At 42.6% G+C, this 26,761-nt stretch overlaps 36 non-coding genes across 36 annotated transcripts; 12 read left to right on the top strand and 24 right to left on the bottom strand.

Moving 5' to 3' along the window:
* Positions 1 to 154: 154 nt before the first annotated feature.
* Positions 155 to 226, bottom strand: trnaa-cgc (transfer RNA alanine (anticodon CGC)). Its single transcript has one exon. It is a non-coding gene; the product is annotated as a tRNA-Ala (tRNA).
* A 187-nt stretch (positions 227 to 413) lies between these two features.
* On the bottom strand, positions 414 to 485 carry trnat-cgu (transfer RNA threonine (anticodon CGU)). Its single transcript has one exon. It is a non-coding gene; the product is annotated as a tRNA-Thr (tRNA).
* A 1,110-nt stretch (positions 486 to 1,595) lies between these two features.
* trnaa-ugc (transfer RNA alanine (anticodon UGC)) lies at positions 1,596 to 1,667 on the bottom strand. Its single transcript has one exon. It is a non-coding gene; the product is annotated as a tRNA-Ala (tRNA).
* Positions 1,668 to 2,351: 684 nt separating this feature from the next.
* Positions 2,352 to 2,423, bottom strand: trnaa-ugc (transfer RNA alanine (anticodon UGC)). The gene has a single exon. It is a non-coding gene; the product is annotated as a tRNA-Ala (tRNA).
* A 212-nt stretch (positions 2,424 to 2,635) lies between these two features.
* Positions 2,636 to 2,707, top strand: trnac-gca (transfer RNA cysteine (anticodon GCA)). Its single transcript has one exon. It is a non-coding gene; the product is annotated as a tRNA-Cys (tRNA).
* A 115-nt stretch (positions 2,708 to 2,822) lies between these two features.
* Positions 2,823 to 2,897, top strand: trnac-gca (transfer RNA cysteine (anticodon GCA)). Its single transcript has one exon. It is a non-coding gene; the product is annotated as a tRNA-Cys (tRNA).
* A 1,241-nt stretch (positions 2,898 to 4,138) lies between these two features.
* Positions 4,139 to 4,210, bottom strand: trnaa-cgc (transfer RNA alanine (anticodon CGC)). The gene has a single exon. It is a non-coding gene; the product is annotated as a tRNA-Ala (tRNA).
* Positions 4,211 to 4,397: 187 nt separating this feature from the next.
* trnat-cgu (transfer RNA threonine (anticodon CGU)) lies at positions 4,398 to 4,469 on the bottom strand. The gene has a single exon. It is a non-coding gene; the product is annotated as a tRNA-Thr (tRNA).
* A 1,110-nt stretch (positions 4,470 to 5,579) lies between these two features.
* Positions 5,580 to 5,651, bottom strand: trnaa-ugc (transfer RNA alanine (anticodon UGC)). The gene has a single exon. It is a non-coding gene; the product is annotated as a tRNA-Ala (tRNA).
* A 684-nt stretch (positions 5,652 to 6,335) lies between these two features.
* trnaa-ugc (transfer RNA alanine (anticodon UGC)) lies at positions 6,336 to 6,407 on the bottom strand. The gene has a single exon. It is a non-coding gene; the product is annotated as a tRNA-Ala (tRNA).
* A 212-nt stretch (positions 6,408 to 6,619) lies between these two features.
* Positions 6,620 to 6,691, top strand: trnac-gca (transfer RNA cysteine (anticodon GCA)). Its single transcript has one exon. It is a non-coding gene; the product is annotated as a tRNA-Cys (tRNA).
* Positions 6,692 to 6,806: 115 nt separating this feature from the next.
* Positions 6,807 to 6,878, top strand: trnac-gca (transfer RNA cysteine (anticodon GCA)). The gene has a single exon. It is a non-coding gene; the product is annotated as a tRNA-Cys (tRNA).
* A 1,244-nt stretch (positions 6,879 to 8,122) lies between these two features.
* On the bottom strand, positions 8,123 to 8,194 carry trnaa-cgc (transfer RNA alanine (anticodon CGC)). Its single transcript has one exon. It is a non-coding gene; the product is annotated as a tRNA-Ala (tRNA).
* Positions 8,195 to 8,381: 187 nt separating this feature from the next.
* trnat-cgu (transfer RNA threonine (anticodon CGU)) lies at positions 8,382 to 8,453 on the bottom strand. The gene has a single exon. It is a non-coding gene; the product is annotated as a tRNA-Thr (tRNA).
* Positions 8,454 to 9,563: 1,110 nt separating this feature from the next.
* trnaa-ugc (transfer RNA alanine (anticodon UGC)) lies at positions 9,564 to 9,635 on the bottom strand. The gene has a single exon. It is a non-coding gene; the product is annotated as a tRNA-Ala (tRNA).
* Positions 9,636 to 11,004: 1,369 nt separating this feature from the next.
* On the bottom strand, positions 11,005 to 11,076 carry trnaa-ugc (transfer RNA alanine (anticodon UGC)). The gene has a single exon. It is a non-coding gene; the product is annotated as a tRNA-Ala (tRNA).
* Positions 11,077 to 12,026: 950 nt separating this feature from the next.
* On the top strand, positions 12,027 to 12,098 carry trnac-gca (transfer RNA cysteine (anticodon GCA)). The gene has a single exon. It is a non-coding gene; the product is annotated as a tRNA-Cys (tRNA).
* A 116-nt stretch (positions 12,099 to 12,214) lies between these two features.
* trnac-gca (transfer RNA cysteine (anticodon GCA)) lies at positions 12,215 to 12,286 on the top strand. Its single transcript has one exon. It is a non-coding gene; the product is annotated as a tRNA-Cys (tRNA).
* A 1,269-nt stretch (positions 12,287 to 13,555) lies between these two features.
* Positions 13,556 to 13,627, bottom strand: trnaa-ugc (transfer RNA alanine (anticodon UGC)). The gene has a single exon. It is a non-coding gene; the product is annotated as a tRNA-Ala (tRNA).
* A 950-nt stretch (positions 13,628 to 14,577) lies between these two features.
* trnac-gca (transfer RNA cysteine (anticodon GCA)) lies at positions 14,578 to 14,649 on the top strand. The gene has a single exon. It is a non-coding gene; the product is annotated as a tRNA-Cys (tRNA).
* A 116-nt stretch (positions 14,650 to 14,765) lies between these two features.
* Positions 14,766 to 14,837, top strand: trnac-gca (transfer RNA cysteine (anticodon GCA)). The gene has a single exon. It is a non-coding gene; the product is annotated as a tRNA-Cys (tRNA).
* Positions 14,838 to 16,106: 1,269 nt separating this feature from the next.
* On the bottom strand, positions 16,107 to 16,178 carry trnaa-cgc (transfer RNA alanine (anticodon CGC)). The gene has a single exon. It is a non-coding gene; the product is annotated as a tRNA-Ala (tRNA).
* Positions 16,179 to 16,365: 187 nt separating this feature from the next.
* On the bottom strand, positions 16,366 to 16,437 carry trnat-cgu (transfer RNA threonine (anticodon CGU)). Its single transcript has one exon. It is a non-coding gene; the product is annotated as a tRNA-Thr (tRNA).
* A 1,087-nt stretch (positions 16,438 to 17,524) lies between these two features.
* On the bottom strand, positions 17,525 to 17,596 carry trnaa-ugc (transfer RNA alanine (anticodon UGC)). Its single transcript has one exon. It is a non-coding gene; the product is annotated as a tRNA-Ala (tRNA).
* Positions 17,597 to 18,280: 684 nt separating this feature from the next.
* On the bottom strand, positions 18,281 to 18,352 carry trnaa-ugc (transfer RNA alanine (anticodon UGC)). Its single transcript has one exon. It is a non-coding gene; the product is annotated as a tRNA-Ala (tRNA).
* A 212-nt stretch (positions 18,353 to 18,564) lies between these two features.
* On the top strand, positions 18,565 to 18,636 carry trnac-gca (transfer RNA cysteine (anticodon GCA)). Its single transcript has one exon. It is a non-coding gene; the product is annotated as a tRNA-Cys (tRNA).
* A 115-nt stretch (positions 18,637 to 18,751) lies between these two features.
* trnac-gca (transfer RNA cysteine (anticodon GCA)) lies at positions 18,752 to 18,823 on the top strand. The gene has a single exon. It is a non-coding gene; the product is annotated as a tRNA-Cys (tRNA).
* Positions 18,824 to 20,092: 1,269 nt separating this feature from the next.
* Positions 20,093 to 20,164, bottom strand: trnaa-cgc (transfer RNA alanine (anticodon CGC)). Its single transcript has one exon. It is a non-coding gene; the product is annotated as a tRNA-Ala (tRNA).
* Positions 20,165 to 20,351: 187 nt separating this feature from the next.
* Positions 20,352 to 20,423, bottom strand: trnat-cgu (transfer RNA threonine (anticodon CGU)). Its single transcript has one exon. It is a non-coding gene; the product is annotated as a tRNA-Thr (tRNA).
* Positions 20,424 to 21,533: 1,110 nt separating this feature from the next.
* Positions 21,534 to 21,605, bottom strand: trnaa-ugc (transfer RNA alanine (anticodon UGC)). The gene has a single exon. It is a non-coding gene; the product is annotated as a tRNA-Ala (tRNA).
* A 684-nt stretch (positions 21,606 to 22,289) lies between these two features.
* Positions 22,290 to 22,361, bottom strand: trnaa-ugc (transfer RNA alanine (anticodon UGC)). Its single transcript has one exon. It is a non-coding gene; the product is annotated as a tRNA-Ala (tRNA).
* Positions 22,362 to 22,573: 212 nt separating this feature from the next.
* On the top strand, positions 22,574 to 22,645 carry trnac-gca (transfer RNA cysteine (anticodon GCA)). Its single transcript has one exon. It is a non-coding gene; the product is annotated as a tRNA-Cys (tRNA).
* Positions 22,646 to 22,760: 115 nt separating this feature from the next.
* trnac-gca (transfer RNA cysteine (anticodon GCA)) lies at positions 22,761 to 22,832 on the top strand. The gene has a single exon. It is a non-coding gene; the product is annotated as a tRNA-Cys (tRNA).
* A 1,269-nt stretch (positions 22,833 to 24,101) lies between these two features.
* trnaa-cgc (transfer RNA alanine (anticodon CGC)) lies at positions 24,102 to 24,173 on the bottom strand. The gene has a single exon. It is a non-coding gene; the product is annotated as a tRNA-Ala (tRNA).
* Positions 24,174 to 24,360: 187 nt separating this feature from the next.
* Positions 24,361 to 24,432, bottom strand: trnat-cgu (transfer RNA threonine (anticodon CGU)). The gene has a single exon. It is a non-coding gene; the product is annotated as a tRNA-Thr (tRNA).
* Positions 24,433 to 25,542: 1,110 nt separating this feature from the next.
* Positions 25,543 to 25,614, bottom strand: trnaa-ugc (transfer RNA alanine (anticodon UGC)). Its single transcript has one exon. It is a non-coding gene; the product is annotated as a tRNA-Ala (tRNA).
* Positions 25,615 to 26,761: the final 1,147 nt, after the last annotated feature.

Raw genomic sequence — 26,761 nt, 5'->3', positions numbered from 1 at the left:
TGCGAAAGGCAGTTGAGTAGAACTCTATAGCATGCAATTATGAAGCCTATAAGAAATCAAATTTATCAAACTACTTCATCAGCAAATGCCTTGTACAAATGCCGATTTTATTGTGCAAATTTCTGCCTACTTTCAAGTTGCAAAACAGCAGAAATGGAGATGCTGGGGATTGAACCCAGGACCTCATACATGCGAAGCATGCGCTCTACCACTGAGCTACATCCCCTCACAAAGTTAATCGCTTTGTATGGTGTCATCCTGATAACAAAACTCTGGAGACTTGCAAAAGCAGCATCCTTAAACTGCTGCATTGTTTCCATGCTTTTAGGACAACCTACAGTCTCAGAGATATGTTTGAAAGAGCATGCTAAAGCAAGCCAAACATTTTCAACAGAAAGACACAACACCCCTTCAGGCACGGACGGGGGTCGACCCCGTGATCTTCGGTTTACGAGACCGACGCCTTACCACTTGGCCACCATGCCAGACAGCAAGCAATGTCCTGTCACTTAGTAGATACAACATAGCACCCGCAATCAATCAATGCACTGAGCAAGGAGGTTTTTGAGGAACAAGTATGGAAAGCTTTAATTAAGCTTCTTTGCTTGTTGTCTTGCATGAACAAAACTGCATGAACGTGGATCAAACCCACATTCTTCTGTTCACAAGACCAATGCCAAGCCACTTGGACATTGTGCCACGTAGACTGGGGACATATAGTTTGAGAACTCACAGCAGAGTTGACTCTCAAAAGGACTTAAGAAGAAATCGATAGCATGCTATTATGAAGGCTACAAACCAGATCTATCAAGGTTCTTCATCAGCAAATGCCTTGTACAAATGCACCTTTTTTGCAAATTCTATAGATGTGTGCTTCATGTTTTATTTCAAGGTGCAAAACGGCAGCAAAGCAGATACTGGGGATTGAACCCACGACTTCATGCATGCAAAGCACGCGATCTACCACTGAGCTACACCCCGACAAGAACCAATGCCATTGGTGTACTGTTATCATTGCAAGACAAATGTACAGACTTGCAAAAGACTAATGTTAAGCTGTTGCATTTTCCCATGCTTTTAGAACAACCGACAATGTCACAAATACATTGGAAAGAGCATACCAAAGCAAAGAAGAACAGACAGATGTTGAATTGGACAGAGGTCCAACTAAAAAGCAGAAAACCAGAAGGTAACACAGACATTAGAGCACCCTCAATTAAAACATGCAGTGAGGTAGGAAGGTTTTGAGCAACAAGTATGGTAAACTGCAATTAAGCCACTTTACTTTTTTCTTGCATCAACAAATAGGGACAAACAGAGATCAAACCTGTGAGCTTCAGTTCACAAGACCAACACCAGGCAACTTGGCAATTGCGCCACTTCTACAATATAAGTGTGGGCTTGAGAACACAGGGCAGAGTTGTCTGTGAAAGGCAGTTGAGTAGAAATCTATAGCATGCAATTATGAAGCCTATAAGAAATGAGATTTATAAAGCTACTTCATCAGCAAATGCCTTGTACACATGCCGATTTTATTGTGCAATTTCCAGAGACATGGGCTTTATGTTTACTGTCAAGTTGCAAAACAGCAGAAATGGAGATGCTGGGGATTGAACCCAGGACCTCATACATGCAAAGCATGCGCTCTACCACTGAGCTACATCCCCTCACAAAAGTCGCATATGTGTACACTGTCATCCTGGCAACAAAACTCTGCAGACTTCCAAAGACAGCATCCTTAAGATGCTGCATTGTTTCCATGCTTTTAGGGCAACCTACAGTCTCAGAGATATGTTTGAAAGAGCATGCTAAAGCAAGCCAGAAATTTTCAACAGAAAGACACAACAGCCCTTCAGGCACGGAAAGGGATCAAGGCTGTGATCGTCGGTTTACGAGATCGACACCTTGCCATTTGGCCACAATGCCAGACAACAAGCAATGTCCTGTCATTTAGTAGATACAACATAGCACCCGCAATCAGGCAATGCACCGAGGAAGGAGGTTCCTGAGGAACAAGTATGGAGACCTTTAATTAAGCTTCTTTGCTTGTTGTCTTGCATGAACAAAAATGCATGAAAGTGGATAAAACCCATGTTCTTCTGGTTACAAGACCAACGCCAAGCCACTTGGACATTGTGCCATGTAGAGTGGGGACATATAGTTTGAGAACTCACAGCAGACTTGACTCTCAAAAGGACTTAAGAAGAAAGCTATAGCATGCCATTATGAAGGCTACAAACCAGATCTATCAAGGTTCTTTATTCAGCAAATGCCTTGTACAAATGCACTGTTTTTGCAAATTCTATAGATGTGTGCTTCATGTTTAACTTCAATGCATGAAACAGCAGCAATGGAGATACTGGGGATTGAACCCAGGACCTCATACACGCAAAGCATGCGCTCTACCACTGAGCTACATCACCACATTAAACCTTAAAATCCGGGTGCCCCGTATGTCTATTGCCTCTCTGAAGGATGCTCTGTTCAGCAATGGGTTCTTTGGCTAAGATTTGGTTTTACAAAGTAGAATCCATGCATTTCACTCCATTTTAATAGATATTACCTTTAAAGGAGTTTAGTTCAGATCCAGGTGCCCCTTTTGTCAAGTCCCTTGCTTAAGGTGGGTTGCATTGAAGGGGGTATAGCTCAGTGGTAGAGCATTTGACTGCAGATCAAGAGGTCCCCAGTTCAAATCTGGGTGCCCCCTATGTCCAGTCCCTCTCTTAAGGGTGCTAAGTTCAGCAACGGGTACTTAGGCTAAGATTTGGTTTTACAAAGTAGGATCCATGCATTTCAGTTCATTTTAGTACTTACTATGTTCCAAGGGTATAGCTCAGTGGTAGAGCATTTGACTGCAGCTCAAGAGGTCCCCGGTTCAAATCCGGGTGCCCCCTGTATCCAGTCCCTTGCTTAAAGGCTGTACTTTTAGCAATGCCTGTTGGCTACCAGTTTACATTTGTGTAATCTGGCTAAGATTTGTTGTTACAAGGTAGAATCCATACATTTTAAGCCGGTGTATATCGAAAGGAGTATAGCTCAGTGGTACAGCATTTGACTGCAGATCAAGAGGTCCTCGCTTCAAATCTGGGTGCCCCCTATGCCCAGTGCTTCTCATAAAAAGGTGCTATGTTCAGGAATGGGTATAGGTTGCTTTGGCTAAGATTTGCTTTCACAAAGTAGAATCCATGCATTTCAGTTCATAGGGTTCCCCTTATGTCCAGTCCATCTCTTAAGGGTGCTATATTCAGCAATGGGTATTGGCTACCTTTTAGGGTACTTTGGCTAAGATTTGCTTTCACATAGTAGAATCCATGCATTTTAGTCCATTTTAATAGATATTACCTTCAAGGGAGTATAGTTCAGATCCGGGTGCCCCTTTTGTCCAATCCCTTGCTTAAGGGCTATTTTTTATCTGACTAAGAAAAAAAAGATATTGAAGGGGGCATAGCTCAGTGGTAGGGAGTTTGACTACAGATCAAGAGGTCCCCGGTTCAAATCCGCATGACCAATATGTCCATTTCCTCTCTTAAGGCTGCTTTGTGTTTAGCAGTGAGTTTTGCCTACCAGTATATATTTAGGTACTTTGGTTAAGATTTGGTTTCACACCGCACAATCCATACATTTCAGTTCATTTAATAGATATTACTTTTACGATCAGTGGGAGAGCATTTGACTGCATAGCAAGAGGTCCCCGGTTCAAATCCGGGTGCCCCCTATGTCTAGTCCCTCTCTTAAGAGACCTACGTTCAGCAAAGGGCACTTGGCCATTGTGCCACGTAGACTGGGGACATATAGTTTGAGAACTCACAGCAGAGTTGAATCTGAAAAGGACTTCAGCAGAAATCTATAGCATGCCTTTATGAAGGCTACAAACCAGATCTATCAAGGTTCTTCATCAGCAAAAATGCCTTGTACAAATGCACCTTTTTTGCAAATTCTATAGATGTGTGCTTTATGGACTTGAGAGCACAGGGCAGAGTTGTCTGCGAAAGGCAGTTGAGTAGAACTCTATAGCATGCAATTATGAAGCCTATAAGAAATCAAATTTATCAAACTACTTCATCAGCAAATGCCTTGTACAAATGCCGATTTTATTGTGCAAATTTCTGCCTACTTTCAAGTTGCAAAACAGCAGAAATGGAGATGCTGGGGATTGAACCCAGGACCTCATACATGCGAAGCATGCGCTCTACCACTGAGCTACATCCCCTCACAAAGTTAATTGCTTTGTATGGTGTCATCCTGATAACAAAACTCTGGAGACTTGCAAAAGCAGCATCCTTAAACTGCTGCATTGTTTCCATGCTTTTAGGACAACCTACAGTCTCAGAGATATGTTTGAAAGAGCATGCTAAAGCAAGCCAAACATTTTCAACAGAAAGACACAACACCCCTTCAGGCACGGACGGGGGTCGAACCCGTGATCTTCGGTTTACGAGACCGACGCCTTACCACTTGGCCACCATGCCAGACAGCAAGCAATGTCCTGTCACTTAGTAGATACAACATAGCACCCGCAATCAATCAATGCACTGAGCAAGGAGGTTTTTGAGGAACAAGTATGGAAAGCTTTAATTAAGCTTCTTTGCTTGTTGTCTTGCATGAACAAAACTGCATGAACGTGGATCAAACCCACATTCTTCTGTTCACAAGACCAATGCCAAGCCACTTGGACATTGTGCCACGTAGACTGGGGACATATAGTTTGAGAACTCACAGCAGAGTTGACTCTCAAAAGGACTTAAGAAGAAATCTATAGCATGCTATTATGAAGGCTACAAACCAGATCTATCAAGGTTCTTCATCAGCAAATGCCTTGTACAAATGCACCTTTTTTGCAAATTCTATAGATGTGTGCTTCATGTTTTATTTCAAGGTGCAAAACGGCAGCAAAGCAGATACTGGGGATTGAACCCACGACTTCATGCATACAAAGCACGCGATCTACCACTGAGCTACACCCCGACAAGAACCAATGCCATTGGTGTACTGTTATCATTGCAAGACAAATGTACAGACTTGCAAAAGACTAATGTTAAGCTGTTGCATTTTCCCATGCTTTTAGAACAACCGACAATGTCACAAATACATTGGAAAGAGCATACCAAAGCAAAGAAGAACAGACAGATGTTGAATTGGACAGAGGTCCAACTAAAAAGCAGAAAACCAGAAGGTAACACAGACATTAGAGCACCCTCAATTAAAACATGCAGTGAGGTAGGAAGGTTTTGAGCAACAAGTATGGTAAACTGCAATTAAGCCACTGTACTTTTTTCTTGCATCAACAAATAGGGACAAACAGAGATCAAACCTGTGAGCTTCAGTTCACAAGACCAACGCCAGGCAACTTGGCAATTGCGCCACTTCTACAATATAAGTGTGGGCTTGAGAACACAGGGCAGAGTTGTCTGTGAAAGGCAGTTGAGTAGAAATCTATAGCATGCAATTATGAAGCCTATAAGAAATGAGATTTATAAAGCTACTTCATCAGCAAATGCCTTGTAAACATGCCGATTTTATTGTGCAATTTCCAGAGACATGGGCTTTATGTTTACTTTCAAGTTGCAAAACAGCAGAAATGGAGATGCTGGGGATTGAACGCAGGACCTCATACATGCAAAGCATGCGCTCTACCACTGAGCTACATCCCCTCACAAAAGTCGCGTATGTGTACACTGTCATCCTGGCAACAAAACTCTGCAGACTTCCAAAGACAGCATCCTTAAGATGCTGCATTGTTTCCATGCTTTTAGGGCAACCTACAGTCTCAGAGATATGTTTGAAAGAGCATGCTAAAGCAAGGCAGAAATTTTCAACAGAAAGACACAACAGCCCTTCAGGCACGGAAAGGGATCAAGGCTGTGATCGTCGGTTTACGAGATCGACACCTTGCCATTTGGCCACAATGCCAGACAACAAGCAATGTCCTGTCATTTAGTAGATACAACATAGCACCCGCAATCAGGCAATGCACCGAGGAAGGAGGTTCCTGAGGAACAAGTATGGAGACCTTTAATTAAGCTTCTTTGCTTGTTGTCTTGCATGAACAAAAATGCATGAAAGTGGATAAAACCCATGTTCTTCTGGTTACAAGACCAACGCCAAGCCACTTGGACATTGTGCCATGTAGAGTGGGGACATATAGTTTGAGAACTCACAGCAGACTTGACTCTCAAAAGGACTTAAGAAGAAAGCTATAGCATGCCATTATGAAGGCTACAAACCAGATCTATCAAGGTTCTTTATTCAGCAAATGCCTTGTACAAATGCACTGTTTTTGCAAATTCTATAGATGTGTGCTTCATGTTTAACTTCAATGCATGAAACAGCAGCAATGGAGATACTGGGGATTGAACCCAGGACCTCATACACGCAAAGCATGCGCTCTACCACTGAGCTACATCACCACATTAAACCTTAAAATCCGGGTGCCCCGTATGTCTATTGCCTCTCTGAAGGATGCTCTGTTCAGCAATCGGTTCTTTGGCTAAGATTTGGTTTTACAAAGTAGAATCCATGCATTTCACTCCATTTTAATAGATATTACCTTTAAAGGAGTTTAGTTCAGATCCAGGTGCCCCTTTTGTCAAGTCCCTTGCTTAAGGTGGGTTGCATTGAAGGGGGTATAGCTCAGTGGTAGAGCATTTGACTGCAGATCAAGAGGTCCCCAGTTCAAATCTGGGTGCCCCCTATGTCCAGTCCCTCTCTTAAGGGTGCTAAGTTCAGCAACGGGTACTTAGGCTAAGATTTGGTTTTACAAAGTAGGATCCATGCATTTCAGTTCATTTTAGTACTTACTATGTTCCGAGGGTATAGCTCAGTGGTAGAGCATTTGACTGCAGCTCAAGAGGTCCCCGGTTCAAATCCGGGTGCCCCCTGTATCCAGTCCCTTGCTTAAAGGCTGTACTTTTAGCAATGCCTGTTGGCTACCAGTTTACATTTGTGTAATCTGGCTAAGATTTGTTGTTACAAGGTAGAATCCATACATTTTAAGCCGGTGTATATCGAAAGGAGTATAGCTCAGTGGTACAGCATTTGACTGCAGATCAAGAGGTCCTCGCTTCAAATCTGGGTGCCCCCTATGCCCAGTGCTTCTCATAAAAAGGTGCTATGTTCAGGAATGGGTATAGGTTGCTTTGGCTAAGATTTGCTTTCACAAAGTAGAATCCATGCATTTCAGTTCATAGGGTTCCCCTTATGTCCAGTCCATCTCTTAAGGGTGCTATATTCAGCAATGGGTATTGGCTACCTTTTAGGGTACTTTGGCTAAGATTTGCTTTCACATAGTAGAATCCATGCATTTTAGTCCATTTTAATAGATATTACCTTCAAGGGAGTATAGTTCAGATCCGGGTGCCCCTTTTGTCCAATCCCTTGCTTAAGGGCTATTTTTTATCTGACTAAGAAAAAAAAGATATTGAAGGGGGCATAGCTCAGTGGTAGGGAGTTTGACTACAGATCAAGAGGTCCCCGGTTCAAATCCGCATGACCAATATGTCCATTTCCTCTCTTAAGGCTGCTTTGTGTTTAGCAGTGAGTTTTGCCTACCAGTATATATTTAGGTACTTTGGTTAAGATTTGGTTTCACACCGCACAATCCATACATTTCAGTTCATTTAATAGATATTACTTTTACGATCAGTGGGAGAGCATTTGACTGCATAGCAAGAGGTCCCCGGTTCAAATCCAGGTGCCCCCTATGTCTAGTCCCTCTCTTAAGAGACCTACGTTCAGCAAAGGGCACTTGGCCATTGTGCCACGTAGACTGGGGACATATAGTTTGAGAACTCACAGCAGAGTTGAATCTGAAAAGGACTTCAGCAGAAATCTATAGCATGCCTTTATGAAGGCTACAAACCAGATCTATCAAGGTTCTTCATCAGCAAAAATGCCTTGTACAAATGCACCTTTTTTGCAAATTCTATAGATGTGTGCTTTATGGACTTGAGAGCACAGGGCAGAGTTGTCTGCGAAAGGCAGTTGAGTAGAACTCTATAGCATGCAATTATGAAGCCTATAAGAAATCAAATTTATCAAACTACTTCATCAGCAAATGCCTTGTACAAATGCCGATTTTATTGTGCAAATTTCTGCCTACTTTCAAGTTGCAAAACAGCAGAAATGGAGATGCTGGGGATTGAACCCAGGACCTCATACATGCGAAGCATGCGCTCTACCACTGAGCTACATCCCCTCACAAAGTTAATTGCTTTGTATGGTGTCATCCTGATAACAAAACTCTGGAGACTTGCAAAAGCAGCATCCTTAAACTGCTGCATTGTTTCCATGCTTTTAGGACAACCTACAGTCTCAGAGATATGTTTGAAAGAGCATGCTAAAGCAAGCCAAACATTTTCAACAGAAAGACACAACACCCCTTCAGGCACGGACGGGGGTCGAACCCGTGATCTTCGGTTTACGAGACCGACGCCTTACCACTTGGCCACCATGCCAGACAGCAAGCAATGTCCTGTCACTTAGTAGATACAACATAGCACCCGCAATCAATCAATGCACTGAGCAAGGAGGTTTTTGAGGAACAAGTATGGAAAGCTTTAATTAAGCTTCTTTGCTTGTTGTCTTGCATGAACAAAACTGCATGAACGTGGATCAAACCCACATTCTTCTGTTCACAAGACCAATGCCAAGCCACTTGGACATTGTGCCACGTAGACTGGGGACATATAGTTTGAGAACTCACAGCAGAGTTGACTCTCAAAAGGACTTAAGAAGAAATCTATAGCATGCTATTATGAAGGCTACAAACCAGATCTATCAAGGTTCTTCATCAGCAAATGCCTTGTACAAATGCACCTTTTTTGCAAATTCTATAGATGTGTGCTTCATGTTTTATTTCAAGGTGCAAAACGGCAGCAAAGCAGATACTGGGGATTGAACCCACGACTTCATGCATACAAAGCACGCGATCTACCACTGAGCTACACCCCGACAAGAACCAATGCCATTGGTGTACTGTTATCATTGCAAGACAAATGTACAGACTTGCAAAAGACTAATGTTAAGCTGTTGCATTTTCCCATGCTTTTAGAACAACCGACAATGTCACAAATACATTGGAAAGAGCATACCAAAGCAAAGAAGAACAGACAGATGTTGAATTGGACAGAGGTCCAACTAAAAAGCAGAAAACCAGAAGGTAACACAGACATTAGAGCACCCTCAATTAAAACATGCAGTGAGGTAGGAAGGTTTTGAGCAACAAGTATGGTAAACTGCAATTAAGCCACTGTACTTTTTTCTTGCATCAACAAATAGGGACAAACAGAGATCAAACCTGTGAGCTTCAGTTCACAAGACCAACGCCAGGCAACTTGGCAATTGCGCCACTTCTACAATATAAGTGTGGGCTTGAGAACACAGGGCAGAGTTGTCTGTGAAAGGCAGTTGAGTAGAAATCTATAGCATGCAATTATGAAGCCTATAAGAAATGAGATTTATAAAGCTACTTCATCAGCAAATGCCTTGTAAACATGCCGATTTTATTGTGCAATTTCCAGAGACATGGGCTTTATGTTTACTTTCAAGTTGCAAAACAGCAGAAATGGAGATGCTGGGGATTGAACCCAGGACCTCATACATGCAAAGCATGCGCTCTACCACTGAGCTACATCCCCTCACAAAAGTCACGTATGTGTACACTGTCATCCTGGCAACAAAACTCTGCAGACTTCCAAAGACAGCATCCTTAAGATGCTGCATTGTTTCCATGCTTTTAGGGCAACCTACAGTCTCAGAGATATGTTTGAAAGAGCATGCTAAAGCAAGCCAGAAATTTTCAACAGAAAGACACAACAGCCCTTCAGGCACGGAAAGGGATCAAGGCTGTGATCGTCGGTTTACGAGATCGACACCTTGCCATTTGGCCACAATGCCAGACAACAAGCAATGTCCTGTCATTTAGTAGACACAACATAGCACCCGCAATCAGGCAATGCACCGAGGAAGGAGGTTCCTGAGGAACAAGTATGGAGACCTTTAATTAAGCTTCTTTGCTTGTTGTCTTGCATGAACAAAAATGCATGAAAGTGGATAAAACCCACGTTCTTCTGGTTACAAGACCAACGCCAAGCCACTTGGACATTGTGCCATGTAGAGTGGGGACATATAGTTTGAGAACTCACAGCAGAGTTGACTCTCAAAAGGACTTAAGAAGAAATCTATAGCATGCTATTATGAAGGCTACAAACCAGATCTATCAAGGTTCTTCATCAGCAAATGCCTTGTACAAATGCACCTTTTTTGCAAATTCTATAGATGTGTACTTCATGTTTTATTTCAAGGTGCAAAACGGCAGCAAAGCAGATACTGGGGATTGAACCCACGACTTCATGCATGCAAAGCACGCGATCTACCACTGAGCTACACCCCGACAAGAACCAATGCCATTGGTGTACTGTTATCATTGCAAGACAAATGTACAGACTTGCAAAAGACTAATGTTAAGCTGTTGCATTTTCCCATGCTTTTAGAACAACCGACAATGTCACAAATACATTGGAAAGAGCATACCAAAGCAAAGAAGAACAGACAGATGTTGAATTGGACAGAGGTCCAACTAAAAAGCAGAAAACCAGAAGGTAACACAGACATTAGAGCACCCTCAATTAAAACATGCAGTGAGGTAGGAAGGTTTTGAGCAACAAGTATGGTAAACTGCAATTAAGCCACTTTACTTTTTTCTTGCATCAACAAATAGGGACAAACAGAGATCAAACCTGTGAGCTTCAGTTCACAAGACCAACACCAGGCAACTTGGCAATTGCGCCACTTCTACAATATAAGTGTGGGCTTGAGAACACAGGGCAGAGTTGTCTGTGAAAGGCAGTTGAGTAGAAATCTATAGCATGCAATTATGAAGCCTATAAGAAATGAGATTTATAAAGCTACTTCATCAGCAAATGCCTTGTACACATGCCGATTTTATTGTGCAATTTCCAGAGACATGGGCTTTATGTTTACTGTCAAGTTGCAAAACAGCAGAAATGGAGATGCTGGGGATTGAACCCAGGACCTCATACATGCAAAGCATGCGCTCTACCACTGAGCTACATCCCCTCACAAAAGTCGCGTATGTGTACACTGTCATCCTGGCAACAAAACTCTGCAGACTTCCAAAGACAGCATCCTTAAGATGCTGCATTGTTTCCATGCTTTTAGGGCAACCTACAGTCTCAGAGATATGTTTGAAAGAGCATGCTAAAGCAAGCCAGAAATTTTCAACAGAAAGACACAACAGCCCTTCAGGCACGGAAAGGGATCAAGGCTGTGATCGTCGGTTTACGAGATCGACACCTTGCCATTTGGCCACAATGCCAGACAACAAGCAATGTCCTGTCATTTAGTAGATACAACATAGCACCCGCAATCAGGCAATGCACCGAGGAAGGAGGTTCCTGAGGAACAAGTATGGAGACCTTTAATTAAGCTTCTTTGCTTGTTGTCTTGCATGAAGAAAAATGCATGAAAGTGGATAAAACCCACGTTCTTCTGGTTACAAGACCAACGCCAAGCCACTTGGACATTGTGCCATGTAGAGTGGGGACATATAGTTTGAGAACTCACAGCAGACTTGACTCTCAAAAGGACTTAAGAAGAAATCTATAGCATGCCATTATGAAGGCTACAAACCAGATCTATCAAGGTTCTTTATTCAGCAAATGCCTTGTACAAATGCGCCGTTTTTGCAAATTCTATAGATGTGTGCTTCATGTTTAACTTCAATGCATGAAACAGCAGCAATGGAGATACTGGGGACTGAACCCAGCATGCGCTCTACCACTGAGCTACATCACCACATTAAACCTTAAAATCCGGGTGCCCCGTATGTCTATTGCCTCTCTGAAGGATGCTCTGTTCAGCAATGGGTTCTTTGGCTAAGATTTGGTTTTACAAAGTAGAATCCATGCATTTCACTCCATTTTAATAGATATTACCTTTAAAGGAGTTTAGTTCAGATCCAGGTGCCCCTTTTGTCAAGTCCCTTGCTTAAGGTGGGTTGCATTGAAGGGGGTATAGCTCAGTGGTAGAGCATTTGACTGCAGATCAAGAGGTCCCCAGTTCAAATCTGGGTGCCCCCTATGTCCAGTCCCTCTCTTAAGGGTGCTAAGTTCAGCAATGGGTACTTAGGCTAAGATTTGGTTTTACAAAGTAGGATCCATGCATTTCAGTTCATTTTAGTACTTACTATGTTCCAGGGGGTATAGCTCAGTGGTAGAGCATTTGACTGCAGATCAAGAGGTCCCCGGTTCAAATCCGGGTGCCCCCTGTATCCAGTCCATTGCTTAAAGGCTGTACTTTTAGCAATTCCTGTTGGCTACCAGTTTACATTTGTGTAATCTGGCTAAGATTTGTTGTTACAAGGTAGAATCCATACATTTTAAGCCGGTGTATATCGAAAGGAGTATAGCTCAGTGGTACAGCATTTGACTGCAGATCAAGAGGTCCTCGCTTCAAATCTGGGTGCCCCCTATGCCCAGTGCTTCTCATAAAAAGGTGCTATGTTCAGGAATGGGTATAGGTTGCTTTGGCTAAGATTTGCTTTCACAAAGTAGAATCCATGCATTTCAGTTCATAGGGTTCCCCTTATGTACAGTCCATCTCTTAAGGGTGCTATATTCAGCAATGGGTATTGGCTACCTTTTAGGGTACTTTGGTTAAGATTTGCTTTCACATAGTAGAATCCATGCATTTTAGTCCATTTTAATAGATATTACCTTCAAGGGAGTATAGTTCAGATCCGGGTGCCCCTTTTGTCCAATCCCTTGCTTAAGGGCTATTTTTTATCTGACTAAGATCAATGTAGGATCCATATATTTTAAGGGAGGTTGTATTGAAGGGGGCATAGCTCAGTGGTAGGGAGTTTGACTACAGATCAAGAGGTCCCCGGTTCAAATCCGCATGACCAATATGTCCATTTCCTCTCTTAAGGCTGCTTTGTGTTTAGCAGTGAGTTTTGCCTACCAGTATATATTTAGGTACTTTGGTTAAGATTTGGTTTCACACCGCACAATCCATACATTTCAGTTCATTTAATAGATATTACTTTTACGATCAGTGGGAGAGCATTTGACTGCATAGCAAGAGGTCCCCGGTTCAAATCCGGGTGCCCCCTATGTCTAGTCCCTCTCTTAAGAGACCTACGTTCAGCAAAGGGCACTTGGCCATTGTGCCACGTAGACTGGGGACATATAGTTTGAGAACTCACAGCAGAGTTGAATCTGAAAAGGACTTCAGCAGAAATCTATAGCATGCCTTTATGAAGGCTACAAACCAGATCTATCAAGGTTCTTCATCAGCAAAAATGCCTTGTACAAATGCACCTTTTTTGCAAATTCTATAGATGTGTGCTTTATGGACTTGAGAGCACAGGGCAGAGTTGTCTGCGAAAGGCAGTTGAGTAGAACTCTATAGCATGCAATTATGAAGCCTATAAGAAATCAAATTTATCAAACTACTTCATCAGCAAATGCCTTGTACAAATGCCGATTTTATTGTGCAAATTTATGCCTACTTTCAAGTTGCAAAACAGCAGAAATGGAGATGCTGGGGATTGAACCCAGGACCTCATACATGCAAAGCATGCGCTCTACCACTGAGCTACATCCCCTCACAAAAGTCGCGTATGTGTACACTGTCATCCTGGCAACAAAACTCTGCAGACTTCCAAAGACAGCATCCTTAAGATGCTGCATTGTTTCCATGCTTTTAGGGCAACCTACAGTCTCAGAGATATGTTTGAAAGAGCATGCTAAAGCAAGCCAGAAATTTTCAACAGAAAGACACAACAGCCCTTCAGGCACGGAAAGGGATCAAGGCTGTGATCGTCGGTTTACGAGATCGACACCTTGCCATTTGGCCACAATGCCAGACAACAAGCAATGTCCTGTCATTTAGTAGATACAACATAGCACCCACAATCAGGCAATGCACCGAGGAAGGAGGTTCCTGAGGAACAAGTATGGAGACCTTTAATTAAGCTTCTTTGCTTGTTGTCTTGCATGAAGAAAAATGCATGAAAGTGGATAAAACCCACGTTCTTCTGGTTACAAGACCAACGCCAAGCCACTTGGACATTGTGCCATGTAGAGTGGGGACATATAGTTTGAGAACTCACAGCAGACTTGACTCTCAAAAGGACTTAAGAAGAAATCTATAGCATGCCATTATGAAGGCTACAAACCAGATCTATCAAGGTTCTTTATTCAGCAAATGCCTTGTACAAATGCGCCGTTTTTGCAAATTCTATAGATGTGTGCTTCATGTTTAACTTCAATGCATGAAACAGCAGCAATGGAGATACTGGGGACTGAACCCAGCATGCGCTCTACCACTGAGCTACATCACCACATTAAACCTTAAAATCCGGGTGCCCCGTATGTCTATTGCCTCTCTGAAGGATGCTCTGTTCAGCAATGGGTTCTTTGGCTAAGATTTGGTTTTACAAAGTAGAATCCATGCATTTCACTCCATTTTAATAGATATTACCTTTAAAGGAGTTTAGTTCAGATCCAGGTGCCCCTTTTGTCAAGTCCCTTGCTTAAGGTGGGTTGCATTGAAGGGGGTATAGCTCAGTGGTAGAGCATTTGACTGCAGATCAAGAGGTCCCCAGTTCAAATCTGGGTGCCCCCTATGTCCAGTCCCTCTCTTAAGGGTGCTAAGTTCAGCAATGGGTACTTATGCTAAGATTTGCTTTTACAAAGTAGGATCCATGCATTTCAGTTCATTTTAGTACTTACTATGTTCCAGGGGGTATAGCTCAGTGGTAGAGCATTTGACTGCAGATCAAGAGGTCCCCGGTTCAAATCCGGGTGCCCCCTGTATCCAGTCCATTGCTTAAAGGCTGTACTTTTAGCAATGCCTGTTGGCTACCAGTTTACATTTGTGTAATCTGGCTAAGATTTGTTGTTACAAGGTAGAATCCATACATTTTAAGCCGGTGTATATCGAAAGGAGTATAGCTCAGTGGTACAGCATTTGACTGCAGATCAAGAGGTCCTCGCTTCAAATCTGGGTGCCCCCTATGCCCAGTGCTTCTCATAAAAAGGTGCTATGTTCAGGAATGGGTATAGGTTGCTTTGGCTAAGATTTGCTTTCACAAAGTAGAATCCATGCATTTCAGTTCATAGGGTTCCCCTTATGTCCAGTCCATCTCTTAAGGGTGCTATATTCAGCAATGGGTATTGGCTACCTTTTAGGGTACTTTGGTTAAGATTTGCTTTCACATAGTAGAATCCATGCATTTTAGTCCATTTTAATAGATATTACCTTCAAGGGAGTATAGTTCAGATCCGGGTGCCCCTTTTGTCCAATCCCTTGCTTAAGGGCTATTTTTTATCTGACTAAGATCAATGTAGGATCCATATATTTTAAGGGAGGTTGTATTGAAGGGGGCATAGCTCAGTGGTAGGGAGTTTGACTACAGATCAAGAGGTCCCCGGTTCAAATCCGCATGACCAATATGTCCATTTCCTCTCTTAAGGCTGCTTTGTGTTTAGCAGAGAGTTTTGCCTACCAGTATATATTTAGGTACTTTGGTTAAGATTTGGTTTCACACCGCACAATCCATACATTTCAGTTCATTTAATAGATATTACTTTTACGATCAGTGGGAGAGCATTTGACTGCATAGCAAGAGGTCCCCGGTTCAAATCCGGGTGCCCCCTATGTCTAGTCCCTCTCTTAAGAGACCTACGTTCAGCAAAGGGCACTTGGCCATTGTGCCACTTAGACTGGGGACATATAGTTTGAGAACTCACAGCAGAGTTGAATCTGAAAAGGACTTCAGCAGAAATCTATAGCATGCCTTTATGAAGGCTACAAACCAGATCTATCAAGGTTCTTCATCAGCAAAAATGCCTTGTACAAATGCACCTTTTTTGCAAATTCTATAGATGTGTGCTTTATGGACTTGAGAGCACAGGGCAGAGTTGTCTGCGAAAGGCAGTTGAGTAGAACTCTATAGCATGCAATTATGAAGCCTATAAGAAATCAAATTTATCAAACTACTTCATCAGCAAATGCCTTGTACAAATGCCGATTTTATTGTGCAAATTTATGCCTACTTTCAAGTTGCAAAACAGCAGAAATGGAGATGCTGGGGATTGAACCCAGGACCTCATACATGCGAAGCATGCGCTCTACCACTGAGCTACATCCCCTCACAAAGTTAATTGCTTTGTATGGTGTCATCCTGATAACAAAACTCTGGAGACTTGCAAAAGCAGCATCCTTAAACTGCTGCATTGTTTCCATGCTTTTAGGACAACCTACAGTCTCAGAGATATGTTTGAAAGAGCATGCTAAAGCAAGCCAAACATTTTCAACAGAAAGACACAACACCCCTTCAGGCACGGACGGGGGTCGAACCCGTGATCTTCGGTTTACGAGACCGACGCCTTACCACTTGGCCACCATGCCAGACAGCAAGCAATGTCCTGTCACTTAGTAGATACAACATAGCACCCGCAATCAATCAATGCACTGAGCAAGGAGGTTTTTGAGGAACAAGTATGGAAAGCTTTAATTAAGCTTCTTTGCTTGTTGTCTTGCATGAACAAAACTGCATGAACGTGGATCAAACCCACATTCTTCTGTTCACAAGACCAATGCCAAGCCACTTGGACATTGTGCCACGTAGACTGGGGACATATAGTTTGAGAACTCACAGCAGAGTTGACTCTCAAAAGGACTTAAGAAGAAATCTATAGCATGCTATTATGAAGGCTACAAACCAGATCTATCAAGGTTCTTCATCAGCAAATGCCTTGTACAAATGCACCTTTTTTGCAAATTCTATAGATGTGTGCTTCATGTTTTATTTCAAGGTGCAAAACGGCAGCAAAGCAGATACTGGGGATTGAACTGGCGATCTACCACTGAGCTACACCCCGACAAGAACCAATGCCATTGGTGTACTGTTATCATTGCAAGACAAATGTACAGACTTGCAAAAGACTAATGTTAAGCTGTTGCATTTTCCCATGCTTTTAGAACAACCGACAATGTCACAAATACATTGGAAAGAGCATACCAAAGCAAAGAAGAACAGACAGATGTTGAATTGGACAGAGGTCCAACTAAAAAGCAGAAAACCAGAAGGTAACACAGACATTAGAGCACCCTCAATTAAAACATGCAGTGAGGTAGGAAGGTTTTGAGCAACAAGTATGGTAAACTGCAATTAAACCACTTTACTTTTTTCTTGCATCAACAAATAGGGACAAACAGAGATCAAACCTGTGAGCTTCAGTTCACAAGACCAACGCCAGGCAACTTGGCAATTGCGCCACTTCTACAATATAAGTGTGGGCTTGAGAACACAGGGCAGAGTTGTCTGTGAAAGGCAGTTGAGTAGAAATCTATAGCATGCAATTATGAAGCCTATAAGAAATGAGATTTATAAAGCTACTTCATCAGCAAATGCCTTGTACACATGCCGATTTTATTGTGCAATTTCCAGAGACATGGGCTTTATGTTTACTTTCAAGTTGCAAAACAGCAGAAATGGAGATGCTGGGGATTGAACCCAGGACCTCATACATGCAAAGCATGCGCTCTACCACTGAGCTACATCCCCTCACAAAAGTCGCGTATGTGTACACTGTCATCCTGGCAACAAAACTCTGCAGACTTCCAAAGACAGCATCCTTAAGATGCTGCATTGTTTCCATGCTTTTAGGGCAACCTACAGTCTCAGAGATATGTTTGAAAGAGCATGCTAAAGCAAGCCAGAAATTTTCAACAGAAAGACACAACAGCCCTTCAGGCACGGAAAGGGATCAAGGCTGTGATCGTCGGTTTACGAGATCGACACCTTGCCATTTGGCCACAATGCCAGACAACAAGCAATGTCCTGTCATTTAGTAGATACAACATAGCACCCGCAATCAGGCAATGCACCGAGGAAGGAGGTTCCTGAGGAACAAGTATGGAGACCTTTAATTAAGCTTCTTTGCTTGTTGTCTTGCATGAACAAAAATGCATGAAAGTGGATAAAACCCATGTTCTTCTGGTTACAAGACCAACGCCAAGCCACTTGGACATTGTGCCATGTAGAGTGGGGACATATAGTTTGAGAACTCACAGCAGACTTGACTCTCAAAAGGACTTAAGAAGAAAGCTATAGCATGCCATTATGAAGGCTACAAACCAGATCTATCAAGGTTCTTTATTCAGCAAATGCCTTGTACAAATGCGCTGTTTTTGCAAATTCTATAGATGTGTGCTTCATGTTTAACTTCAATGCATGAAACAGCAGCAATGGAGATACTGGGGATTGAACCCAGGACCTCATACACGCAAAGCATGCGCTCTACCACTGAGCTACATCACCACATTAAACCTTAAAATCCGGGTGCCCCGTATGTCTATTGCCTCTCTGAAGGATGCTCTGTTCAGCAATGGGTTCTTTGGCTAAGATTTGGTTTTACAAAGTAGAATCCATGCATTTCACTCCATTTTAATAGATATTACCTTTAAAGGAGTTTAGTTCAGATCCAGGTGCCCCTTTTGTCAAGTCCCTTGCTTAAGGTGGGTTGCATTGAAGGGGGTATAGCTCAGTGGTAGAGCATTTGACTGCAGATCAAGAGGTCCCCAGTTCAAATCTGGGTGCCCCCTATGTCCAGTCCCTCTCTTAAGGGTGCTAAGTTCAGCAACGGGTACTTAGGCTAAGATTTGGTTTTACAAAGTAGGATCCATGCATTTCAGTTCATTTTAGTACTTACTATGTTCCGAGGGTATAGCTCAGTGGTAGAGCATTTGACTGCAGCTCAAGAGGTCCCCGGTTCAAATCCGGGTGCCCCCTGTATCCAGTCCCTTGCTTAAAGGCTGTACTTTTAGCAATGCCTGTTGGCTACCAGTTTACATTTGTGTAATCTGGCTAAGATTTGTTGTTACAAGGTAGAATCCATACATTTTAAGCCGGTGTATATCGAAAGGAGTATAGCTCAGTGGTACAGCATTTGACTGCAGATCAAGAGGTCCTCGCTTCAAATCTGGGTGCCCCCTATGCCCAGTGCTTCTCATAAAAAGGTGCTATGTTCAGGAATGGGTATAGGTTGCTTTGGCTAAGATTTGCTTTCACAAAGTAGAATCCATGCATTTCAGTTCATAGGGTTCCCCTTATGTCCAGTCCATCTCTTAAGGGTGCTATATTCAGCAATGGGTATTGGCTACCTTTTAGGGTACTTTGGCTAAGATTTGCTTTCACATAGTAGAATCCATGCATTTTAGTCCATTTTAATAGATATTACCTTCAAGGGAGTATAGTTCAGATCCGGGTGCCCCTTTTGTCCAATCCCTTGCTTAAGGGCTATTTTTTATCTGACTAAGATCAATGTAGGATCCATATATTTTAAGGGAGGTTGTATTGAAGGGGGCATAGCTCAGTGGTAGGGAGTTTGACTACAGATCAAGAGGTCCCCGGTTCAAATCCGCATGACCAATATGTCCATTTCCTCTCTTAAGGCTGCTTTGTGTTTAGCAGTGAGTTTTGCCTACCAGTATATATTTAGGTACTTTGGTTAAGATTTGGTTTCACACCGCACAATCCATACATTTCAGTTCATTTAATAGATATTACTTTTACGATCAGTGGGAGAGCATTTGACTGCATAGCAAGAGGTCCCCGGTTCAAATCCGGGTGCCCCCTATGTCTAGTCCCTCTCTTAAGAGACCTACGTTCAGCAAAGGGCACTTGGCCATTGTGCCACGTAGACTGGGGACATATAGTTTGAGAACTCACAGCAGAGTTGAATCTGAAAAGGACTTCAGCAGAAATCTATAGCATGCCTTTATGAAGGCTACAAACCAGATCTATCAAGGTTCTTCATCAGCAAAAATGCCTTGTACAAATGCACCTTTTTTGCAAATTCTATAGATGTGTGCTTTATGGACTTGAGAGCACAGGGCAGAGTTGTCTGCGAAAGGCAGTTGAGTAGAACTCTATAGCATGCAATTATGAAGCCTATAAGAAATCAAATTTATCAAACTACTTCATCAGCAAATGCCTTGTACAAATGCCGATTTTATTGTGCAAATTTCTGCCTACTTTCAAGTTGCAAAACAGCAGAAATGGAGATGCTGGGGATTGAACCCAGGACCTCATACATGCGAAGCATGCGCTCTACCACTGAGCTACATCCCCTCACAAAGTTAATCGCTTTGTATGGTGTCATCCTGATAACAAAACTCTGGAGACTTGCAAAAGCAGCATCCTTAAACTGCTGCATTGTTTCCATGCTTTTAGGACAACCTACAGTCTCAGAGATATGTTTGAAAGAGCATGCTAAAGCAAGCCAAACATTTTCAACAGAAAGACACAACACCCCTTCAGGCACGGACGGGGGTCGACCCCGTGATCTTCGGTTTACGAGACCGACGCCTTACCACTTGGCCACCATGCCAGACAGCAAGCAATGTCCTGTCACTTAGTAGATACAACATAGCACCCGCAATCAATCAATGCACTGAGCAAGGAGGTTTTTGAGGAACAAGTATGGAAAGCTTTAATTAAGCTTCTTTGCTTGTTGTCTTGCATGAACAAAACTGCATGAACGTGGATCAAACCCACATTCTTCTGTTCACAAGACCAATGCCAAGCCACTTGGACATTGTGCCACGTAGACTGGGGACATATAGTTTGAGAACTCACAGCAGAGTTGACTCTCAAAAGGACTTAAGAAGAAATCTATAGCATGCTATTATGAAGGCTACAAACCAGATCTATCAAGGTTCTTCATCAGCAAATGCCTTGTACAAATGCACCTTTTTTGCAAATTCTATAGATGTGTGCTTCATGTTTTATTTCAAGGTGCAAAACGGCAGCAAAGCAGATACTGGGGATTGAACCCACGACTTCATGCATGCAAAGCACGCGATCTACCACTGAGCTACACCCCGACAAGAACCAATGCCATTGGTGTACTGTTATCATTGCAAGACAAATGTACAGACTTGCAAAAGACTAATGTTAAGCTGTTGCATTTTCCCATGCTTTTAGAACAACCGACAATGTCACAAATACATTGGAAAGAGCATACCAAAGCAAAGAAGAACAGACAGATGTTGAATTGGACAGAGGTCCAACTAAAAAGCAGAAAACCAGAAGGTAACACAGACATTAGAGCACCCTCAATTAAAACATGCAGTGAGGTAGGAAGGTTTTGAGCAACAAGTATGGTAAACTGCAATTAAACCACTTTACTTTTTTCTTGCATCAACAAATAGGGACAAACAGAGATCAAACCTGTGAGCTTCAGTTCACAAGACCAACGCCAGGCAACTTGGCAATTGCGCCACTTCTACAATATAAGTGTGGGCTTGAGAACACAGGGCAGAGTTGTCTGTGAAAGGCAGTTGAGTAGAAATCTATAGCATGCAATTATGAAGCCTATAAGAAATGAGATTTATAAAGCTACTTCATCAGCAAATGCCTTGTACACATGCCGATTTTATTGTGCAATTTCCAGAGACATGGGCTTTATGTTTACTTTCAAGTTGCAAAACAGCAGAAATGGAGATGCTGGGGATTGAACCCAGGACCTCATACATGCAAAGCATGCGCTCTACCACTGAGCTACATCCCCTCACAAAAGTCGCGTATGTGTACACTGTCATCCTGGCAACAAAACTCTGCAGACTTCCAAAGACAGCATCCTTAAGATGCTGCATTGTTTCCATGCTTTTAGGGCAACCTACAGTCTCAGAGATATGTTTGAAAGAGCATGCTAAAGCAAGCCAGAAATTTTCAACAGAAAGACACAACAGCCCTTCAGGCACGGAAAGGGATCAAGGCTGTGATCGTCGGTTTACGAGATCGACACCTTGCCATTTGGCCACAATGCCAGACAACAAGCAATGTCCTGTCATTTAGTAGATACAACATAGCACCCGCAATCAGGCAATGCACCGAGGAAGGAGGTTCCTGAGGAACAAGTATGGAGACCTTTAATTAAGCTTCTTTGCTTGTTGTCTTGCATGAACAAAAATGCATGAAAGTGGATAAAACCCATGTTCTTCTGGTTACAAGACCAACGCCAAGCCACTTGGACATTGTGCCATGTAGAGTGGGGACATATAGTTTGAGAACTCACAGCAGACTTGACTCTCAAAAGGACTTAAGAAGAAAGCTATAGCATGCCATTATGAAGGCTACAAACCAGATCTATCAAGGTTCTTTATTCAGCAAATGCCTTGTACAAATGCGCTGTTTTTGCAAATTCTATAGATGTGTGCTTCATGTTTAACTTCAATGCATGAAACAGCAGCAATGGAGATACTGGGGATTGAACCCAGGACCTCATACACGCAAAGCATGCGCTCTACCACTGAGCTACATCACCACATTAAACCTTAAAATCCGGGTGCCCCGTATGTCTATTGCCTCTCTGAAGGATGCTCTGTTCAGCAATGCGTTCTTTGGCTAAGATTTGGTTTTACAAAGTAGAATCCATGCATTTCACTCCATTTTAATAGATATTACCTTTAAAGGAGTTTAGTTCAGATCCAGGTGCCCCTTTTGTCAAGTCCCTTGCTTAAGGTGGGTTGCATTGAAGGGGGTATAGCTCAGTGGTAGAGCATTTGACTGCAGATCAAGAGGTCCCCAGTTCAAATCTGGGTGCCCCCTATGTCCAGTCCCTCTCTTAAGGGTGCTAAGTTCAGCAACGGGTACTTAGGCTAAGATTTGGTTTTACAAAGTAGGATCCATGCATTTCAGTTCATTTTAGTACTTACTATGTTCCGAGGGTATAGCTCAGTGGTAGAGCATTTGACTGCAGCTCAAAAGGTCCCCGGTTCAAATCCGGGTGCCCCCTGTATCCAGTCCCTTGCTTAAAGGCTGTACTTTTAGCAATGCCTGTTGGCTACCAGTTTACATTTGTGTAATCTGGCTAAGATTTGTTGTTACAAGGTAGAATCCATACATTTTAAGCCGGTGTATATCGAAAGGAGTATAGCTCAGTGGTACAGCATTTGACTGCAGATCAAGAGGTCCTCGCTTCAAATCTGGGTGCCCCCTATGCCCAGTGCTTCTCATAAAAAGGTGCTATGTTCAGGAATGGGTATAGGTTGCTTTGGCTAAGATTTGCTTTCACAAAGTAGAATCCATGCATTTCAGTTCATAGGGTTCCCCTTATGTCCAGTCCATCTCTTAAGGGTGCTATATTCAGCAATGGGTATTGGCTACCTTTTAGGGTACTTTGGCTAAGATTTGCTTTCACATAGTAGAATCCATGCATTTTAGTCCATTTTAATAGATATTACCTTCAAGGGAGTATAGTTCAGATCCGGGTGCCCCTTTTGTCCAATCCCTTGCTTAAGGGCTATTTTTTATCTGACTAAGATCAATGTAGGATCCATATATTTTAAGGGAGGTTGTATTGAAGGGGGCATAGCTCAGTGGTAGGGAGTTTGACTACAGATCAAGAGGTCCCCGGTTCAAATCCGCATGAACAATATGTCCATTTCCTCTCTTAAGGCTGCTTTGTGTTTAGCAGTGAGTTTTGCCTACCAGTATATATTTAGGTACTTTGGTTAAGATTTGGTTTCACACCGCACAATCCATACATTTCAGTTCATTTAATAGATATTACTTTTACGATCAGTGGGAGAGCATTTGACTGCATAGCAAGAGGTCCCCGGTTCAAATCCGGGTGCCCCCTATGTCTAGTCCCTCTCTTAAGAGACCTACGTTCAGCAAAGGGCACTTGGCCATTGTGCCACGTAGACTGGGGACATATAGTTTGAGAACTCACAGCAGAGTTGAATCTGAAAAGGACTTCAGCAGAAATCTATAGCATGCCTTTATGAAGGCTACAAACCAGATCTATCAAGGTTCTTCATCAGCAAAAATGCCTTGTACAAATGCACCTTTTTTGCAAATTCTATAGATGTGTGCTTTATGGACTTGAGAGCACAGGGCAGAGTTGTCTGCGAAAGGCAGTTGAGTAGAACTCTATAGCATGCAATTATGAAGCCTATAAGAAATCAAATTTATCAAACTACTTCATCAGCAAATGCCTTGTACAAATGCCGATTTTATTGTGCAAATTTCTGCCTACTTTCAAGTTGCAAAACAGCAGAAATGGAGATGCTGGGGATTGAACCCAGGACCTCATACATGCGAAGCATGCGCTCTACCACTGAGCTACATCCCCTCACAAAGTTAATCGCTTTGTATGGTGTCATCCTGATAACAAAACTCTGGAGACTTGCAAAAGCAGCATCCTTAAACTGCTGCATTGTTTCCATGCTTTTAGGACAACCTACAGTCTCAGAGATATGTTTGAAAGAGCATGCTAAAGCAAGCCAAACATTTTCAACAGAAAGACACAACACCCCTTCAGGCACGGACGGGGGTCGACCCCGTGATCTTCGGTTTACGAGACCGACGCCTTACCACTTGGCCACCATGCCAGACAGCAAGCAATGTCCTGTCACTTAGTAGATACAACATAGCACCCGCAATCAATCAATGCACTAAGCAAGGAGGTTTTTGAGGAACAAGTATGGAAAGCTTTAATTAAGCTTCTTTGCTTGTTGTCTTGCATGAACAAAACTGCATGAACGTGGATCAAACCCACATTCTTCTGTTCACAAGACCAATGCCAAGCCACTTGGACATTGTGCCACGTAGACTGGGGACATATAGTTTGAGAACTCACAGCAGAGTTGACTCTCAAAAGGACTTAAGAAGAAATCTATAGCATGCTATTATGAAGGCTACAAACCAGATCTATCAAGGTTCTTCATCAGCAAATGCCTTGTACAAATGCACCTTTTTTGCAAATTCTATAGATGTGTGCTTCATGTTTTATTTCAAGGTGCAAAACGGCAGCAAAGCAGATACTGGGGATTGAACCCACGACTTCATGCATGCAAAGCACGCGATCTACCACTGAGCTACACCCCGACAAGAACCAATGCCATTGGTGTACTGTTATCATTGCAAGACAAATGTACAGACTTGCAAAAGACTAATGTTAAGCTGTTGCATTTTCCCATGCTTTTAGAACAACCGACAATGTCACAAATACATTGGAAAGAGCATACCAAAGCAAAGAAGAACAGACAGATGTTGAATTGGACAGAGGTCCAACTAAAAAGCAGAAAACCAGAAGGTAACACAGACATTAGAGCACCCTCAATTAAAACATGCAGTGAGGTAGGAAGGTTTTGAGCAACAAGTATGGTAAACTGCAATTAAGCCACTTTACTTTTTTCTTGCATCAACAAATAGGGACAAACAGAGATCAAACCTGTGAGCTTCAGTTCACAAGACCAACGCCAGGCAACTTGGCAATTGCGCCACTTCTACAATATAAGTGTGGGCTTGAGAACACAGGGCAGAGTTGTCTGTGAAAGGCAGTTGAGTAGAAATCTATAGCATGCAATTATGAAGCCTATAAGAAATGAGATTTATAAAGCTACTTCATCAGCAAATGCCTTGTAAACATGCCGATTTTATTGTGCAATTTCCAGAGACATGGGCTTTATGTTTACTTTCAAGTTGCAAAACAGCAGAAATGGAGATGCTGGGGATTGAACCCAGGACCTCATACATGCAAAGCATGCGCTCTACCACTGAGCTACATCCCCTCACAAAAGTCGCGTATGTGTACACTGTCATCCTGGCAACAAAACTCTGCAGACTTCCAAAGACAGCATCCTTAAGATGCTGCATTGTTTCCATGCTTTTAGGGCAACCTACAGTCTCAGAGATATGTTTGAAAGAGCATGCTAAAGCAAGCCAGAAATTTTCAACAGAAAGACACAACAGCCCTTCAGGCACGGAAAGGGATCAAGGCTGTGATCGTCGGTTTACGAGATCGACACCTTGCCATTTGGCCACAATGCCAGACAACAAGCAATGTCCTGTCATTTAGTAGACACAACATAGCACCCGCAATCAGGCAATGCACCGAGGAAGGAGGTTCCTGAGGAACAAGTATGGAGACCTTTAATTAAGCTTCTTTGCTTGTTGTCTTGCATGAACAAAAATGCATGAAAGTGGATAAAACCCACGTTCTTCTGGTTACAAGACCAACGCCAAGCCACTTGGACATTGTGCCATGTAGAGTGGGGACATATAGTTTGAGAACTCACAGCAGAGTTGACTCTCAAAAGGACTTAAGAAGAAATCTATAGCATGCTATTATGAAGGCTACAAACCAGATCTATCAAGGTTCTTCATCAGCAAATGCCTTGTACAAATGCACCTTTTTTGCAAATTCTATAGATGTGTGCTTCATGTTTTATTTCAAGGTGCAAAACGGCAGCAAAGCAGATACTGGGGATTGAACCCACGACTTCATGCATGCAAAGCACGCGATCTACCACTGAGCTACACCCCGACAAGAACCAATGCCATTGGTGTACTGTTATCATTGCAAGACAAATGTACAGACTTGCAAAAGACTAATGTTAAGCTGTTGCATTTTCCCATGCTTTTAGAACAACCGACAATGTCACAAATACATTGGAAAGAGCATACCAAAGCAAAGAAGAACAGACAGATGTTGAATTGGACAGAGGTCCAACTAAAAAGCAGAAAACCAGAAGGTAACACAGACATTAGAGCACCCTCAATTAAAACATGCAGTGAGGTAGGAAGGTTTTGAGCAACAAGTATGGTAAACTGCAATTAAGCCACTTTACTTTTTTCTTGCATCAACAAATAGGGACAAACAGAGATCAAACCTGTGAGCTTCAGTTCACAAGACCAACACCAGGCAACTTGGCAATT

This window comes from Astyanax mexicanus, chromosome 11, assembly GCF_023375975.1.
Source record: "Astyanax mexicanus isolate ESR-SI-001 chromosome 11, AstMex3_surface, whole genome shotgun sequence".
In the NCBI taxonomy this organism is placed as follows: domain Eukaryota; kingdom Metazoa; phylum Chordata; class Actinopteri; order Characiformes; family Acestrorhamphidae; genus Astyanax; species Astyanax mexicanus.
The sequence above is the reverse complement of the archived record's forward strand: the minus strand, read 5'-3'. Positions and strand labels throughout refer to the sequence as shown.